General features: G+C 46.2%; 1 long non-coding RNA gene and 1 pseudogene across 1 annotated transcript; one reads left to right on the top strand and one right to left on the bottom strand.

The window, feature by feature from the left end:
* Positions 1–33: 33 nt before the first annotated feature.
* Positions 34–12,456, bottom strand: LOC129838448 (serine protease FAM111A-like; annotated as a pseudogene).
* LOC129838453 (uncharacterized) lies at positions 4,936–5,920 on the top strand. Its single transcript, XR_008756849.1, has 3 exons — positions 4,936–5,002; positions 5,081–5,470; positions 5,822–5,920. It is a non-coding gene; the product is annotated as an uncharacterized LOC129838453 (long non-coding RNA).
* Positions 12,457–12,840: the final 384 nt, after the last annotated feature.

Consider the following 12,840-nt stretch of genomic DNA (forward strand, 5'->3'; position numbering starts at 1 on the left):
GTCCACTTGCAATAAGAAGCAATAAGCAAGCTGTAATTGTCAACACATTTATTGATTCGTCTGTCACTAGTTTTATGCATGATCCTTTTCATGAGTTGTAACAATGTCTAAATGATACATACAGTATTCCAATGTAATCACAGTTACCACATTGTACTCATAATTAACCTTTACATGTCAAACCAAGAAATCAAAACTATGGATCCATGAAGTAATATAATATACCATTTAGCAGAAGCTTTTATCCAAAGAGACTTACAGTTACACTGCATAAATATTGTTTTGTAAGTATGGGTGGTCCCAGGAATCTAACCATCCTCTACCAACTGAGCTACAAAGGACCTGAAGTCACTGGGACGTCACCGTCTCAGAAGAGTACAAAAGTAGTGAGCCATGACTCTATTCAACACGACTCTATTCAACATGACTCTATTGACTCTATTCAACACGACTCTATTGACTCTATTCAACACGACTCTATTCAACGACTCTTGACTATTCAACACGACTCTATTCAACGACTCTTGACTATTCAACACGACTCTATTCAACACGACTCTATTGACTCTACTCAACACGACTCTATTGACTCTATTCAACACGACTCTATTCAACATGACTCTATTCAACACGACTCTATTGACTCTATTCAACACGACTCTATTCAACGACTCTTGACTATTCAACACGACTCTATTCAACGACTCTTGACTATTCAACACGACTATATTCAACGACTCTTGACTATTCAACACGACTATATTCAACACGACTCTATTGACTCTATTCAACACGACTCTATTGACTCTATTCAACACGACTCTATTCAACATGACTCTATTCAACATGACTCTATTGACTCTATTCAACACGACTCTATTCAACACGACTCTATTCAACACGACTCTATTCAACACGACTCTATTCAACACGACTCTATTCAACATGACTCTATTCAACATGACTCTATTCAACACGACTCTATTCAACACGACTCTATTCAACATGACTCTATTCAACATGACTCTATTCAACATGATTCTATTCAACACGACTCTATTCAACATGACTCTATTCAACATGATATTTTGAGACAAATTAAAGCAAAAGACAAGTAATCAAAATGTAGAACACAATAAAACAATATTTAGATAGTTGCAATCTGATCTAGGTAGATGTTTTAATCTTAAATGTTTATTTTTGCAGGGAAGGCCCACTGTGGCCAAAGTCTGTTTTTCAAAGGAAACCATACTTCACAGAAATGCAGAGTACATCGTAAGGAACCAGTGATGAGAATTACAGAAAACAAAGGTGCATGAGATAAAACAATACAAATTATTATTTTTTCATTAAAAAACCTGTACCTTTGACCTAGGACAAGTAATATTATCAGTACCCTGAAAGGCACTAGTGGAATGGTTGAACATGAATACTGACATTACAGTATTTGCAGCCTCCTTCTGAATTCTTAATAGGCATTGTTGTGTTGTTCCCAAGACAACCACTGGGTGGCATTGTTGTGTTGTTCCCAGGACAACCACTGGGTGGCATTGTTGTGTTGTTCCCAGGACAACCACTGGGTGGCATTGTTGTGTTGTTCCCAGGACAACCATTGGGTGGCATTGTTCCCAGGACAACCACTGGGTGGCATTGTTGCGTTGTTCCCAGGACAACCACTGGGTGGCATTGTGTTAGCTGTATTTGCAACAATCTCCTACGACATATCCATAGGCTCATCACCATCGGTCTTGAAAAGAGCCTCAATCAGGAAGACGTTTTTCTGTGCCTCTTCCTGAACTCTTTTCAAAACTGCCTGATTGTTGTCCTCCTCCAAACGGATGACAAAGTTCTGTAATATGGTGAGCAGAGGGAGGGCGTACTCTATCACACTCTGAGTGCTCTGAGTGAGTTTATCCTCATAGTCAAAGCCACCAGTATGCATGCCAAACACTCGACCAAGGTCATCGAAGACTGGAGAGCCAGAAGATCCATGGAAGAAGGAGGTGTTATAGGTCACAAAGTTGTCCTTGTTCTCCTGCATCACTTCCCCGTAGCGCTTTTTCTGTTTTTCAACGGCATCATTTATTGTGAAGATTGCCTTTCCATTTTCCCGTTTTATATTTATTCGCAGCCTCCTCTCTTATCTCACTGCCAATGATGGAGGTGGGTTCCATTTGTTTCACCAGTCCATCTGGGTGTCCAATGAGGCAGGCCCCACCGCATGCTGGAACTGGGCCATATTCACGGAGGAGACCAGGAGGAACCTTCTTCTGTTGCTTCTTATTCTGAGGATCCATCTCCAGTATGGCATAGTCTATATAATGTTTTCCCTTATCTTCATATTGAAAGTCGATCAGCAGGGTTTTGGCTTTGAATACGTTCACATCGGATCCATTTGGATTTTCATAGTTGAACTTCACAGATACATCGACTACCAGCTGCATGTTCCTTCTTACATTTTCACCAAACAAATGTGCATTTGTTAGGACGAAGTTGTCAAACAGCACGAAGCCTGTCCCCTGAACACCCTGAACACCGTCAACAATCACCTGACAAACAGAGGCACCAAGTTCAATCAATTTCTTCACTCTGTGAACCTCTGAGAACTTTTGTCTGATTTTCCCGAATTCCTGCTTCATGAGTTCCAACTCTTCAGGAAATGTCTTCTTTTGTCTGTCCTCCCTCCTACTTTCCATCTGCTTCACCAGATCATCAAACTGGTTGCGAAGGATCTTCAATATTTCACCATGGTCTGGAATGGGATTGCATTTCCGTTTCTGCTTTCTTCTCGAAGAGGACTCCCCTACATCTGATGTTTTAGTTGTTAGCGTCGATGGAGACGTCTGTGTGCCGTCTCCTTCAGAGTCAGGGCTTGGGTCGAACAGAGATGTTTGTGTGGCGTCTCCTTCAGAGTTTACGTTTTTTGTTTTTATTCTGGAGTCAGATGTTTCCATCTTAGTTGCCGTTTTCTTAAATTTTGTCAGACAGATTTCAAAGTCTCGACCGTTAAGTTTTTTTGCTATTTGCCCCATTGAAACCTTGCTTCCTTTGATTCGCTCAGAGAGCTGACATTTCTGTTCAAACACAATGTCAGAGAAGCGTCCATCATTTCGTAGAGCCTGCTTCACTTCCTCCTTCTGTTTTGCATAGACACATAGAGGTCCGTAGGACTCAAGTTGTATGTTTCTAAGTATTGTTTTTGATTTGCTGTTTTTCCCTGCTCTTGTCTCAACAGAGAAAGTGACATAATTGTCTGTTTCCTCATCCGTGTCCCCTGCAGTTTCATCTGTGGCATGTGTGACCATCTCAATAGTGAGAAGGTCATCCTCTTCGATCAGCCAACATGGAAAGTGCTTCACTATGTACCCCTTACAACTCTTGATGACAATGTCTTTCCCTTTCAGTGTCTTCTTGTCCATTTGGTTTAACCCCTTGAATGTGTCATTAGTTTCAAGTGCTCTCAATATTGTTCCAGGTTTGGTGCAGGTGATTTCCTCTTTGGTTATTTTATGAGTTTGGAAACTGAAGGAGAATGAGTGACAGTGTTTCGTTTCTGGATAAATCTGTAAAAGAAAATAGAATATTGATTTTTGGTGTCAATATTCTCATGTTACTGATGTTACTGAAATGGTGAGGATAAAGTATTCTGAGATACTCTGCAGTATATTTTCATCATATTGAGAAACAGTATTGTATAAATATATACACACACACGATAAGACCCCTCTGTCCTTGATGCTGATGATTCTTTTATTATGTGACCCATTAAAGTCATCCTTAAATTAAAACTAAAATAACTTCACTTACATCGCTCTCAGACTTCACCATGGCTGCCATTGGACCTGTGAAATGACCTGTGAAATGATTCAACATTATTAAGTCCCTTGTGGTTGATAAGAGGGTCATTCCATCAATAGTGCATTTTGGGTAATTTGGTTTAAAAAACAACAACTATTTGTGTCACCTAATTGTAACATTGTCATAAAGAGCACGTTCAACTTCATAAAAAAACATGTTTTCCCATCTCAAGAGGTTAAAGGTAGACTCAGTGAAGTGACGAGCAACGAGCAGCTGACTAGGTATCCCCTTTCCCCTTCCCCAGCTCACCTGCTGACTAGGTATCCCCTTTCCCCTTCCCCAGCTCACCTACTGACTAGGTATCCCCTTTCCCCTTCCCCAGCTCACCTGCTGACTAGGTATCCCCTTTCCCCTTCCCCAGCTCACCTGCTGACTAGGTATCCCCTTTCCCCTTCCCCAGCTCACCTGCTGACTAGGTATCTCCTTTCCCCTTCCCCAGCTCACCTGCTGACTAGGTATCCCCTTTCCCCTTCCCCAGCTCACCTGCTGACTAGGTATCCCCTTTCCCCTTCCCCAGCTCACCTGCTGACTAGGTATCCCCTTTCCCCTTCCCCAGCTCACCTACTGACTAGGTATCCCCTTTCTCCTTCCCCAGCTCACCTGCTGACTAGGTATCCCCTAGGTATCCCCCCCTTCCCCTCCTTCCCCAGCTCACCTACTGACTAGGTATCCCCTTTCTCCTTCCCCAGCTCACCTGCTGACTAGGAATCCCCTTTCTCCTTCCCCAGCTCACCTACTGACTAGGTATCCCCTTTCTCCTTCCCCAGCTCACCTACTGACTAGGTATCCCCTTTCTACTTCCCCAGCTCACCTACTGACTAGGTATCCCCTTACTCCTTCCCCAGCTCACCTGCTGACACCTGCTGACTAGGTATCCCCTTTCTCCTTCCCCAGCTCACCTACTGACTAGGTATCCCCTTTCTACTTCCCCAGCTCACCTGCTGACTAGGTATCCCCTTTCCTCTTCCCCAGCTCACCTACTGACTAGGTATCCCCTTTCCCCTTCCCCAGCTCACCTGCTGACTAGGTATCCCCTTTCCCCTTCCCCAGCTCACCTGCTGACTAGGAATCCCCTTTCTCCTTCCCCAGCTCACCTACTGACTAGGTATCCCCTTTCTCCTTCCCCAGCTCACCTACTGACTAGGTATCCCCTTTCTACTTCCCCAGCTCACCTGCTGACTAGGTATCCCCTTTCCCCTTCTCCAGTTCACCTGCTGACTAGGTATCTCCTTTCCCCTTCCCCAGCTCACCTGTTGACTAGGTATCCCCTTTCCCCTTCCCCAGCTCACCTACTGACTAGGTATCCCCTTTCCACTTCCCCAGCTCACCTACTGACTAGGTATCTCCTTTCCCCTTCCCCAGCTCACCTACTGACTAGGTATCTCCTTTCCCCTTCCCCAGGTCACCTACTGACTAGGTATCCCCTTTCCTCTTCTCCAGCTCACCTGTTGACTAGGTATCCCCTTTCCCCTTCCCCAGCTCACCTACTGACTAGGTATCCCCTTTCTCCTTCCCCAGCTCACCTGCTGACTAGGTATCCCCTTTCCACTTCCCCAGCTCACCTACTGACTAGGTATCTCCTTTCCCCTTCCCCAGCTCACCTACTGACTAGGTATCCCCTTTCCTCTTCCCCAGCTCACCTGCTGACTAGGAATCCCCTTTCTCCTTCTCCAGCTCACCTACTGACTAGGTATCCCCTTTCCCCTTCTCCAGTTCACCTGCTGACTAGGTATCTCCTTTCCCCTTCCCCAGCTCACCTGTTGACTAGGTATCTCCTTTCCCCTTCCCCAGCTCACCTACTGACTAGGTATCCCCTTTCCTCTTCCCCAGCTCACCTGCTGACTAGGAATCCCCTTTCTCCTTCTCCAGCTCACCTACTGACTAGGTATCCCCTTTCCCCTTCTCCAGTTCACCTGCTGACTAGGTATCTCCTTTCCCCTTCCCCAGCTCACCTGCTGACTAGGTATCCCCTTTCCCCTTCCCCAGCTCACCTGCTGACTAGGTATCCCCTTTCCCCTTCCCCAGCTCACCTGTTGACTAGGTATCCCCCTTCCCCTTCCCCAGCTCACCTGCTGACTAGGTATCCCCTTTCCCCTTCCCCAGCTCACCCGCTGACTAGGTTTCCCCTTTCCCCTTCCCCAGCTCACCTGCTGACTAGGTATCCCCTTTCCTCTTCTCCAGCTCACCTGCTGACTAGGTATCCCCTTTCCCCTTCCCCAGCTCACCTACTGACTAGGTATCTCCTTTCCTCTTCCCCAGCTCACCTACTGACTAGGTATCTCCTTTCCCCTTCCCCAGCTCACCCGCTGACTAGGTTTCCCCTTTCCCCTTCCCCAGCTCACCTGCTGACTAGGTATCCCCTTTCCTCTTCTCCAGCTCACCTACTGACTAGGTATCCCCTTTCTACTTCCCCAGCTCACCTGCTGACTAGGAATCCCCTTTCTCCTTCCCCAGCTCACCTACTGACTAGGTATCCCCTTTCTCCTTCCCCAGCTCACCTACTGACTAGGTATCCCCTTTCCCATTCCCCAGCTCACCTGTTGACTAGGTATCCCCTTTCCCCTTCCCCAGCTCACCTGTTGACTAGGTATCCCCTTTCCCCTTTCCCAGCTCACCTGCTGACTAGGTATCCCCTTTCCTCTTCTCCAGCTCACCTGTTGACTAGGTATCCCCTTTCTCCTTCCCCAGCTCACCTGTTGACTAGGTATCCCCTTTCCCCTTCCCCAGCTCACCTACTGACTAGGTATCCCCTTTCCCCTTCCCCAGCTCACCTGCTGACTAGGTATCCCCTTTCCCCTTCCCCAGCTCACCTGCTGACTAGGTATCCCCTTTCCTCTTCTCCAGCTCACCTGCTGACTAGGTATCCCCTTTCTCCTTCCCCAGCTCACCTACTGACTAGGTATCCCCTTTCTACTTCCCCAGCTCACCTACTGACTAGGTATCCCCTTTCTACTTCCCCAGCTCACCTGCTGACTAGGAATCCCCTTTCTCCTTCCCCAGCTCACCTACTGACTAGGTATCCCCTTTCTCCTTCCCCAGCTCACCTACTGACTAGGTATCCCCTTTCTCCTTCCCCAGCTCACCTACTGACTAGGTATCCCCTTTCTCCTTCCCCAGCTCACCTACTGACTAGGCATCCCCTTTCTCCTTCCCCAGCTCACCTACTGACTAGGTATCCCCTTTCTCCTTCCCCAGCTCACCTACTGACTAGGTATCCCCTTTCTCCTTCCCCAGCTCACCTGCTGACTAGGAATCCCCTTTCTCCTTCCCCAGCTCACCTACTGACTAGGTATCCCCTTTCTCCTTCCCCAGCTCACCTACTGACTAGGTATCCCCTTTCTACTTCCGCAGCTCACCTGCTGACTAGGTATCTCCTTTCCCCTTCCCCAGCTCACCTGCTGACTAGGTATCCCCTTTCCCCTTCCCCAGCTCACCTGCTGACTAGGTATCCCCTTTCCCCTTCCCCAGCTCACCTGCTGACTAGGTATCCCCTTTCCCAGCTCACCTGCTGACTAGGTATCCCCTTTCCTCTTCCCCAGCTCACCTGCTGACTAGGTATCCCCTTTCCTCTTCCCCAGCTCACCCGCTGACTAGGTATCCCCTTTCCCCTTCCCCAGCTCACCTGCTGACTAGGTATCCCCTTTCCCCTTCCCCAGCTCACCTGCTGACTAGGTATCCCCTTTCCCCTTCCCCAGCTCACCTGCTGACTAGGTATCCCCTTTCCCCTTCCCCAGCTCACCCGCTGACTAGGTATCCCCTTTCCCCTTCCCCAGCTCACCCGCTGACTAGGTATCCCCTTTCCCCTTCCCCAGCTCACCTGCTGACTAGGTATCCCCTTTCCCCTTCCCCAGCTCACCTGCTGACTAGGTATCCCCTTTCCCCTTCCCCAGCTCACCTGCTGACTAGGTATCCCCTTTCCCAGCTCACCTGCTGACTAGGTATCCCCTTTCCCCTTCCCCAGCTCACCTGCTGACTAGGTATCCCCTTTCCCCTTCCCCAGCTCACCTGCTGACTAGGTATCCCCTTTCCCCTTCCCCAGCTCACCCGCTGACTAGGTATCCCCTTTCCCCTTCCCCAGCTCACCCGCTGACTAGGTATCCCCTTTCCCCTTCCCCAGCTCACCTGCTGACTAGGTATCTCCTTTCACCTCCCCCAGCTCACCTGCTGACTAGGTATCCCCTTTCTCCTTCCCCAGCTCACCTGTTGACTAGGTATCCCCTTTCCCCTTCCCCAGCTCACCTGCTGACTAGATATCCCCTTTCCCCTTCCCCAGCTCACCTACTGACTAGGTATCCCCTTTCCCCTTCCCCAGCTCACCCGCTGACTAGGTATCCCCTTTCCCCTTCCCCAGCTCACCTGCTGACTAGGTATCCCCTTTCCCCTTCCCCAGCTCACCTGCTGACTAGGTATCCCCTTTCCCCTTCCCCAGCTCACCTGCTGACTAGGTATCCCCTTTCACCTTCCCCAGCTCACCTGCTGACTAGGTATCCCCTTTCCCCTTCCCCAGCTCACCTACTGACTAGGTATCCCCTTTCTCCTTCCCCAGGTCAGCAGCTTTTACACTATAACTATTAGATGTTAAATGTTTCTTTTGAAACATTTTTTATAAAATAATAGTTTCTCCATATTAAAATGAGAGTTCAGTTCAAGTACGTAACAGGGTCGGATCTTGAAATGAGGGACAAATGTAAATTCATCACTAATCACGTTGTATACTTTCAAAAATCTTCAAAAATGACTGTCGAAGCAACCAAATAACTAGGCTTTACAATGATGATCAAAACGTGGCGTAATGTTTGGGTTAAAATCGTCCTAGAAATAGAAAAGAAACAGAAGGATGCAATGTTGGTGCACATTTCTACTTCAAATATAAAAAGAGCAAAAGGCACTCTACTTGTGAGAACGACCGAGAACAGGTAGACTGCAGAAGAACAGGGAAGAAGACGGCCCAGAGAGGGCTTTCAATAAAGTGTATACAACAAAATAAACCAGCACCTTCTCTCTTTGGCTTGTAAAACAGACACCCCGCCCACTGGTGGTTCACAAGAACAAGCCAGATCCAATGGCACTCAATGACCAGCTAAGCTTTGGTTGAATGAATCCAACTAGAAAAATCAGTTGTGATGGTGTAGTAGCTTACTGCTATAGCAACCACGTCTAAACCAGACACTGTTGGTGATCACTGCATATATAGGGTACTGTATAAATGCCCCCCCATGCAGTGAGGTAACATACCTGCCCCACCCTCAACTTCTGGAAAGGTCCTGTCTAAACCAGAGACTGTTGGTGATCACTGCATATATAGGGTACTGTATAAATGCCCCCCCATGCAGTGAGCGTAACATACCTGCCCCACCCTCAACTTCTGGAAAGGTCCTGTCTAAACCAGAGACTGTTGGTGATCACTGCATATATAGGGTACTGTATAAATGCCCCCCCATGCAGTGAGCGTAACATACCTGCCCCACCCTCAACTTCTGGAAAGGTCCTGTCTAAACCATGCCCCACCCTCAACTTCTGGAAAGGTCCTGTCTAAACCATGCCCCACCCTCAACTTCTGGAAAGGTCCTGTCTAAACCATGCCCCACCCTCAACTTCTGGAAAGGTCCTGTCTAAACCATGCCCCACCCTCAACTTCTGGAAAGGTCCTGTCTAAACCATGCCCCACCCTCAACTTCTGGAAAGGTCCTGTCTAAACCATGCCCCACCCTCAACTTCTGGAAAGGTCCTGTCTAAACCATGCCCCACCCTCAACTTCTGGAAAGGTCCTGTCTAAACCAGATGGTAGTAAATTAATAAAGCAACTGTCTTGTTGGTCAGGCTATAGAAGGTAATGGAGAGATATAATTATAATAACAAATTAGAAAATCACCTTGTTTTACATTTTCCAATTTAGTTGAGTAGACAGTCATATGTGAAAATGCCAAATGATTACTCAAATGTGAACCAAACAGTCTCTTACGAGGACATGATTGATAAGCTTGTGTTATTACCACCCTACTAGTCCGTACAACAGGTGTGTTCAAAAGACAAGTGGTCAATTATTGAAAAGTTTTGGATTGATTAACTTGTGTTATTACCTCCATACTATTGTGTAACAACACAGGGTGTGTTCGTAAATTAAATCTGGAGTGCCAGAGTGCGCGCTGGGCGTTGGTAAATTCAGAGCATTGTCAGATTATCCGGTCATATATTCAGAGTGTTGTCAGATTGCCCGTTGGTAAATTCAGAGCGTTTCGCTCACACTGGACGTTCTGGTCGAGGAGTAGCGTTGATCTGAGCGTTCTGCCCTCACAACGGTAGTCAAGCACCCAAGCTAACTGGCTAACTGGCTAACGATGGCTAGCTTGCTAGCTACTTCCAGACACAAATGAGAGAACACCTCATCATCCTCTGATCATTTTACTTAACCTAGCAGAGCTGGTAAAGCTGTTTTCATGATATCCAGAGCGTTGGTGACGGTAAGTGTGCTGTTGGCAACAATAACTACGCTTTTTATGCCGACGTTTACCGACACCGGCCATATTCAACGGGTGTTGAGCGTTCTTATTAAATTCATAAGTTATTCTGCTCTCTGACACACTCGGATGAGAGTGCTCTGAAATCGGAGTAGATAGCCAGAGTGAATTTACAAACGCACCGTTAATGTGACATTCAGGGCTCTATTTTAACAAACCTAATGCAATGATAAATCTCAGCCCTGGCGGTAGCGTTATAGGTGCGGGAGTGTGTCCTTAATATTTGTTTATATTTTCACAACCTGAAAGAGCTGGGTTTTCACTAAAGTGCTGGGTTTTGCATTAAATAGGCGCAATATTTGTAATGATGCATTTGGCGATATTCAATTCATTCCTACATAAGGTAAACCAAATCATTCACTGGGGAAGTTGATACATGTAGGCTCGTCATACATAGGCCATGCCCAGCACTTCGTTCAATTCATCAAATCAGTTGTTTTCTTGCTCAAACCGTGAGCAACAAAACACCTGTCAAAGTCAGACATTTCTCTCAAAAGGATGCCGATTCGCACGGGACTAGTATTATCAGAGGACTTTGCAGCTGGTGGTGTAAAGTACCGAAGTAGAAATCATTTTAAGTACTACTTAATCGTTTTTTGGGGGTATCTGTACCTTACTATTTATATTTTTGACAACTTTTACAATTACTTCACTACATTCCTAAAGAAAACGTGGTACTTTTTACTCCTTACACTTTCCCTGACACGTAAAAGTACTCGTTACATTTTGAATGCTCAGCAGGACAGGAAAATTGTCCCATTCACATTCTCATCAAGAGAACATCCCTGGTCATCCCTACTGCCTCTGATCTGGTGGACTCACTAAACACAAATGCTTTGTTTGTAAATGATGTCTGAGTGTTTAACTGTGCCCCTGGCTATCCGTAAATAATAATAATAAAAATCGTTGCTTAATGTAATAAATGTTTAATGATTTATACTTTTACTTGTGATACTTAAGTTCATTTAAAACCAAATACTTTTAGACTTTTACTCAAGTAGTATTTTACTGGGTGACTTTCACTTTCACTTTTACTTGAGGAATTTTCTATCAAGGTATCTTTACTTTTACTCAAGTATGAAATTTGGGTATTTTTTTCACCACTGCTCTCCTGCCATGTACAAATGTATGACATGGCAGATTCGGACGGCACTAAAATTACAGATGTGCTGTTTTGTGCTGGAGCACAGCATTACATTACCTGACCTCTCCCAGTAAAACTAATCTGGTCTGAATAGAGCTACTGACTCTTCTCTCACCCTTCACCCCACCCTGACTACATCGCACCAAACGACGAGTATCACACACCGGGAATCCTCCCCCTCAACTGGTTTTCCTTCACATTTACAGCTCCCCCGGTAATCACTCCTTTCAACGGCGCTCTGTTCCGAAGAGCAAATCAAACAACCGATCTTGTCCCGAGTTGCGTGATATTGAGCACCAGATCCCTCCAAGGCGGAAGAAGTACACATCACAAGCCCACTACAGATTACCTTCACGGACTCAACTCATTTTACACCCACACTGAAACTACAAAAGAACCCGCCAAAAAACAAATGGACCCGCCAAAAAGGCCAGGATCAACTCTCCAAAAATGTCCCTCCTACTGGACCAGATTCTTCTTTAACATGTCCGTTTATGTGAGGCTCAGGTTCCCGAGCTCTTCACTACACCTTCCACTTCACGTAACTCGTCCTCACTCACTTCCATTTCACTTCCAGCCCTCGACATTGTGTTTCTACTAGACACCAGTCTCCCCCCCCCCCCCCCCCCCCACACTTTCACAACAACTAGCCTACAGTCCGGAAAACTAAGCCTTGTTCTACTCGGTTATATTAACCGGTACACACTTCACAACTCCTATACAGACTCGTCTACATTTAGCTAACCTCGTCCAATTACTATTATGTGACATTGTGTATTTGTACATAGTACCAACCTGTAAAACAGGAGACACGATGCGGCAGGATAACGTTTTCGTCTGTCCCGTTAGGCTTCTCTCAGAAGAATGAGGAAGTTACAGCAGTTCGTTCATAGAAGTGACCAGATGTGAAGACAAAACGTACCATTTGCCTCCTACTACTGGCAACAATAGGTATAAATGCATTTCAATAGGAAACCACTGGGAGGACTCAAGTTATACCCAGAATGAATCAGAAATTAAAATATTCCTCTTAAATAAAAGAAAAACACACGTGACCATAGATTTTACCTGTGTCACAAACGCAATTGATGTCTTCCCTTTGATTCATTGTTCTGTACAGTGTAGGCTACTCTTCACTGATAAACTGTGTTCTGTACAGTGTAGGCTACTCTTCACTGATAAACTGTGTTATGTACAGTGTAGGCTACTCTTCACTGATAAACTGTGTTATGTACAGTGTAGGCTACTCTTCACTGATAAACTGTGTTCTGTACAGTGTAGGCTACTCTTCACTGATAAACTGTGTTCTGTACAGTGTAG

The sequence above is a fragment of the Salvelinus fontinalis genome, chromosome 39 (genome assembly GCF_029448725.1).
Source record: "Salvelinus fontinalis isolate EN_2023a chromosome 39, ASM2944872v1, whole genome shotgun sequence".
Classification (NCBI taxonomy): Eukaryota; Metazoa; Chordata; class Actinopteri; order Salmoniformes; family Salmonidae; genus Salvelinus; species Salvelinus fontinalis.